We start from the raw sequence: 6,290 nt of genomic DNA, 5'->3' as shown, positions 1-6,290 counted from the left end.
ACATCCTGACCACAGAGAATTCTATTCCCATAAAACTTGCAACTTAACATTCTGGAATGTTTCCTAATAAAGTATATTTCATGATTCATGGCAGATATTTATTATCTAACTAGAAATGAAAATCAAACAGCAACATGGACAAAAATTACAATAACTTCCAAGAAATACCCTTGAAATGGGTGCAAGGTAACAAGGTCATGCATGGAGAGTGAGATTTCACATACGATAAATGGTATAGATGTTGAAGAGACTGAGATAAATCTACAAACAGATATAATTTATACAAATGGCAAACATGATGATTGATATTTATTGAAGAGGTGAAAGATAAATTTGTTTGCAGGTGAATAAAGGTCGCTAGGTATTTCAGTAAAAGGAGTGAGAAGAGGGTTCAGAAGGATGAGCCAATTTATTCAGTAAATATTTAGAATTGTTTGTGTTCTTATTTTCTAGGCTTTGTGTAAGGGTTTTGGGACGTGAGATTAAATACTAGAATTGTGAAGAAAATCACACTGAACAGTAAGTGGAGCAATGCATAAGGTAAAAGGGAACATAGAGTTGGGTAAGAGGGAGATATTTCGGGTATCAACAGTGGAATACCTCCAGCAATGGTGGACTAGCTTATCTCAGAGCAGTCCTGCACTAGTGATGTTTTAAGGAGCTAGAGGGGAAAAACGTATGTATATACCATCTATTAGAAGGCATTTAGAATAGCTAAGGCAATAAGGACAGGAATGTCCAAGATTTCAAAAAGGAAGGATGTACGCAGAGGTGAGCTTCACATTCCCCCCCAACACTTCCTTTCAGGCATTTAGCAATTCTTAGGTTCCAGCTGAGAGGTTAAGAAGCTGAGCAGAGTCCTCAGTAGCCTCACACTGCTACAAACACAAACTTGGAATTAAGGGTCCCCCAAGAAGGAGGGAGACTAATGAACTCCCAGGGGTGAGTTGGGATCTATGAAAGACTGCACTCTGTTAGTAAAAGCAAACAATAAATACTCAAGCCTTTACAAATTAAAAACTAGTTTCTGATCAGCTCAGTCCCTGATTATATTAAGGTGATCTACCTTGAGATTAACTGCCTGCCCAAAGAAAAGGTACATTTTTGGTATAGCTACACCGTGAAATACTACCCAGGAATGAAAGTGTACCGTCTGCTACATGAAGAGTGATGGATAAAAATCACACACATAGTTTTTTAAAAAGAAAGGCCTTATGCTTCTACTGAAATACATTCCCAAACTGGCCAAACTCAGCTGCTATTTTAGATAACACGTACTGGGTTTTGGGGGGAAGGAGAGAATAGAATGACCGCAGGGAGATACGGCTGATGCTTCCTGGACACTGTTAATAATACATTTTTTGATGGATGTGGTAATTACATGGTATATGTCTTGTGAAAATTCATTAAGCTGTACTATTATAAATTTTGTATACTTTTCTAAATATGTATATGTATATTATACCTCCATAAAAACTTTTTAAAAGTTTTTATATATGTATATGTATCTATGTACGCATATACATACATATATTTGTCTTGAATTCATCAACAGGTCAAAACATTTGGTTTGTTGGGAGCTTGTTTGTTTTTTTTATTGTAAAAATGTTATTGCTACAGTCTTATTTATGCAATAAATAAAGTCTGTATTTTAAAAATAAGCTCTTATGAAATCTCTGTTTTTAAAGGAAGTTTTCTAGGAGCCACTACACTTGAAGCTGTTATTATAAAAGGCTTTCGCTATAGCAATTATTATAAGTATATATCATTTTGAATTTGTGTATTTTATCTAGACTTATTCATGGAAGGAACACAGTGATTTAGCTGTCCCTAAGATTAACATCTCTGATAGAACAAATATTAGTTTCAAGAAAGAGACAGCTCGCATCCTGCCAGCATGGTCCGTCAGCTGACTGTACTATTCCCATAGGCCACCTGCAGTTGCAAACCAAGGAGGTCAAATGTGCATTTCACTTCCCTTCAGAAGGTGTTTATAAGTAATAAAAAGACCTGGAGGCGAGGCAATGAAATACAAAAACAGAGAAAAGAAGAGCAAAAGATGGCTAAGACTGATTCACGTTTGATATATGAACTTTTATAGAATCTACACTATAATCGGCATATACGGTGATCAATTTTTCTTATTGGATATCAAGTGAAGATAACTGAGTAGATTACAGTACTTGATTTATAACACATTCTTATCCACATATAATCCAGTGTTAAATAAAGATTCAGACTTGCTTTGTTCATTTTTAATAATGTGTGAGACACCTCACCACCCAAAACAAAACAAAACACAGCTTTAAAAAATATTTTTGTAATCAAATTACTTTTGCTTCCTGACGTTAATTTGAATGAATAATCAATATTGACAATAGGAATACGAGGTAGGTAGCAAGTGACTGAGATGTTTCCATTAGGTCTTCTGCTCTTTAACCAGGAGTACATATTAAGATTACCTCCAGAGCTTATTAAAAAGCTCATGTCTTGATTCCTGTATCCTGTGTTCAGGTTCTGTTGGTATAAAGTGGGGCTTCTATTTTTTTTAGGCAATATAGATTATTTCAATGCTCACCTTTGATCAAGGGTCATTATTACATGAAGAACAATTTCAATATTGATTTTCAGCAAATGAAGAACACTGTATATAACTTCGCTGTTACTTATCTTGCTCCAAGCAGAATTGATTACCAATAAAATCATTACAAGTGTAAGAAGGCAAATATTGCAATACTTGACATATACTTTAGTGACCAAAAACGGTGACTCTAATAAGCACAGAAATAATTCTGTAGGGGAAAAAATAGATTCAGGCTTTAAAATAATCAATTGAGATAGGTTTCTATGTCAATTATTCCTGTCTCGGCTATTATAACTAATTGTTGTGCAATTACACAAAATGTAACCTTTGTCAGTGTAAACCCATTATGTTCTCAGACATTAAATTCCCTCAATGGCAAATTTAAATATGCTACAGTGTACATTTCAAAAAAAAAATGGAAGTACTCTTAAAACAGGTGAAAATACCTATTTTATCTGTTCAGTGATGATATGAGATCCTAGCTCATATGATATGAGAAGGAGCTATTAGTTGCTTTCTCAGCTTATGGTATGCAAGGCTGTTAGAAATAATTACTCCATTACCCTGACAAGTGGCCAATTGAGTGGTGAAAAGTTGGGTGAATGTCCTTACGTGAGCCTATCTATGCCTTGCTGCCTCATGGAGTTCATTTCTCGCTACGTGTGACCAGAGCGTGGGGTAGGACAAGCAGCCGGGAGCCTGTGTATGTGAAAGACCTACCTAGGGGCTGCCAGTGTGAGAGCCCAGGGAAAAGGTTTAGGTTCTCCCGTTTGATCCAACAGCCGTACCAGCAGGGACACTTCTCTCAGGTCTCCGCAGCAGGAAGAGCTGTGCTCCTTCTGAGCCACTGGTTATTTATTTGGTTGGTTGGTTGATTTGGAGCTGTTTATGTGGTTTTATGACCCTTGTTTATAGTATGCTGTTTTTAATTTATGGACACCCTAAATCTGCCAGTGCTGTTTACTTCTCTTGTTCATTTACTCTTTTGTTTTCAGATATAGGGTGTTCCTCCCAAAATATGTACACACACTTTGATTCATTATAAAGGCAGCATTTATTAAAATACATTTCATTTTCAGAATTGAACTCTCCGCTGTTGAAGTGTGTATTCACTTTTGTGGTCCATCTTGTAGTCTGGAGTAAAACCTGGTGCTCATACTTAGCAAACATGGAAGGCTGTATGTTTTATATTTCACTGGTCTCATCTGACCCCCGGCTTCAAGATTTCTAGAATGTTCTTGCTGCCTGTTTTCTAACTCTCATAACTGTTTCTTTTTCTTTTGTTAGACTTTTCTGAACCTCCGCAATTTGCATGTGCGCAAATGTGTGTGTATATTTAATGAAGGGTGGTAATAGAAATACATAAAAGGGCTCACTGAAAAGAAAGAAAATGCTTGAGTTCAGCCTAGCCTCGATAAACCTGATGAATCATGACTTCATCCACGCTGTGTTAAACTTCATTATGTCCCCAGAGTGTCTTTTCCCTCTTTCTCCTTTTTAGGCCTGGTAAACTGTCTATAATTTGAGATTTAAATAGCAACCCCCCCCACCCCCCCTGAGAAACTCTCACGCCCTTCCCTGATAAACATGTATCTCTCCTGTGCTCCCTTGTGCTGGCGTTTTAGTGACTTATCTCTTTTAGTGATTATTTTATTTCTCTCTTGATTCATGTCAGTCTTTAGAATGAAGCCCTGAGTCCCTGGACAGCAGAGAAAGAAGTTAATCTTTCTATATCCAGTGTCAACATTGTAAATAGGGATTTTGTAAATGTTTGGATCAAAGAACAACAACAACAAAAAATACCAGCCAGGTAAGTGTAAGCTGGACAATGAATAAATCCAGAATCTTGATGGAAGACTTCTGTTAAACAAAGACTTTTTGAGTACTTACCATTTTCCAGGCTCAAGTCACAAAAATAGGGAGAAAAGCCAAAAGTGATTTTCAGAAGTGGACAAAGAGCGTACAATTTGACTGCACCGTCAGGTACATTTTCACTGGTAACATCATATAAAGGGAATTATAGCTGGAGATAAAATGGAACTTAGTACTATAATACTAAATGTGCCTTTCTGTGCCAAATAGTTTTGCTGTAGGCACTGTAGTTGTGTACAGAAACTAAAATTTTGGATTTAGAATAGTTGGGTTGAAGTCTCTATTCCAACACTTACTAGCTGTGTGACCTAGAGAAAAATCACCTATTCTCATTTTTATCTTGGTTTTTTTCATCTATAAAATGAGGACAATGGTCCTTCACATAGGATTTTTATATGGGTTAAGTGAAATCATACGCAAACACACACCCATAATCTTGTATAAACCATAGTGCAGTCTACAGTTGTAATCCTGCGTTGTTAACCTATGATATTTACATTTTTAAAAATCAATCATCACATTTATATTTGGCTGTCACTGCATTTTTCCTAAGAGCTTTGCGGATTCAGTGCTTGTTGATTTCCCTAAAATAGCAATTCAGGATCATTGCACATGGCATTCTCAAATCTAGGACAGTGTTTGATTTAACCCAGAAATGACTTAACATAAGAGGAGGAATCTGAGTGGAGATATGAAAATGAATTCGGAAATCATTTCAGAAGCAGACTTAAAACACCAAGAACAATAGAGGGTCACCAATAAAATATGTGCAAATAATAAGTAACTTTGACCTAGCTCTTTCTCAAAGACCTGTGAAATAGAAACCTGTGCAGAGAGGGTCCTCACCTCTGACAAACCCAAAGAGAGAGTCACCCAATGGATAGATCATTGACAAAGGTACATTATCTACCTTTCTAAACCATGGGCATTTGTCTTCTATTATCTTTTTCTTTTTATACTCCCAGACTACCTTTACATATTTCTTTAAAAATCCTTTTTGGAAATTGACAATTTATGAATTAATTACATTTCATAGATGAGAAAATTTAAAGATGCCCAAAGAGTTTAAATCATTTACTAAGTCTAAAAAACTAGTTATTGGCAGAGCCAGAGGGACTGTCTCTGCATTTATCCCTGTGCATTGTCTACCTCCCCCAGATAATGTTATTTATTTGTTTGTTTATACTCTGTCTTGTTTGCTTGTTTGCTTATATTGTCTTTATTTGTTTGTTTGTTTATACTCTGTCCTATATATTTCCATTACATTTCCTCTTGATATTCCTCTGTTTCCCATGTGACCCTTGGGCTTTCTGCTGCGTCTGTTTGGCCCCACCATTGGCAGGCAGGATAAAGGAGCCTCTACCCAGAACTGACTCCTGCAGACTCCATTCCAGTTATAGTCACAAGATGTCCCGAAAAGACTCACAAAGCTCTATGAGTAATTTCACAGAAGTTACAGAGCTAAGAAGACCAAATTGATGACACACGTTGATTCACAAGAGAAAAACGCTGTGGCTGGGTCATAACACTTGACCTGGGAATCTGGAGGCTTTTTTATAAGAAATGCAACAATTTTATAGTTCAGCAGCTGAAACCATCTTTCTCAGAAATTACTGGAACATCAGGAGGAGACCATTGTCTACAGTCATGTTGTCCCCACCTTGTCTTTCACTTAGATACATTTCTGAACGTCCTTTAGTTATTATTCCCCTGGGGGTTGCACACCAAGGATTTCAACACTGAAATGATACAGATGCAAGACATGGGATCTACCCTTGTGATAGACTTTCAAGCGTACAATACAGTACTGGTATCTATAGGCGCAATGTATACA

Source organism: Miniopterus schreibersii (genome assembly GCF_964146895.1).
Source record: "Miniopterus schreibersii genome assembly, chromosome: 4".
Classification (NCBI taxonomy): domain Eukaryota; kingdom Metazoa; phylum Chordata; class Mammalia; order Chiroptera; family Miniopteridae; genus Miniopterus; species Miniopterus schreibersii.
This window is presented reverse-complemented; position numbering follows the sequence as displayed.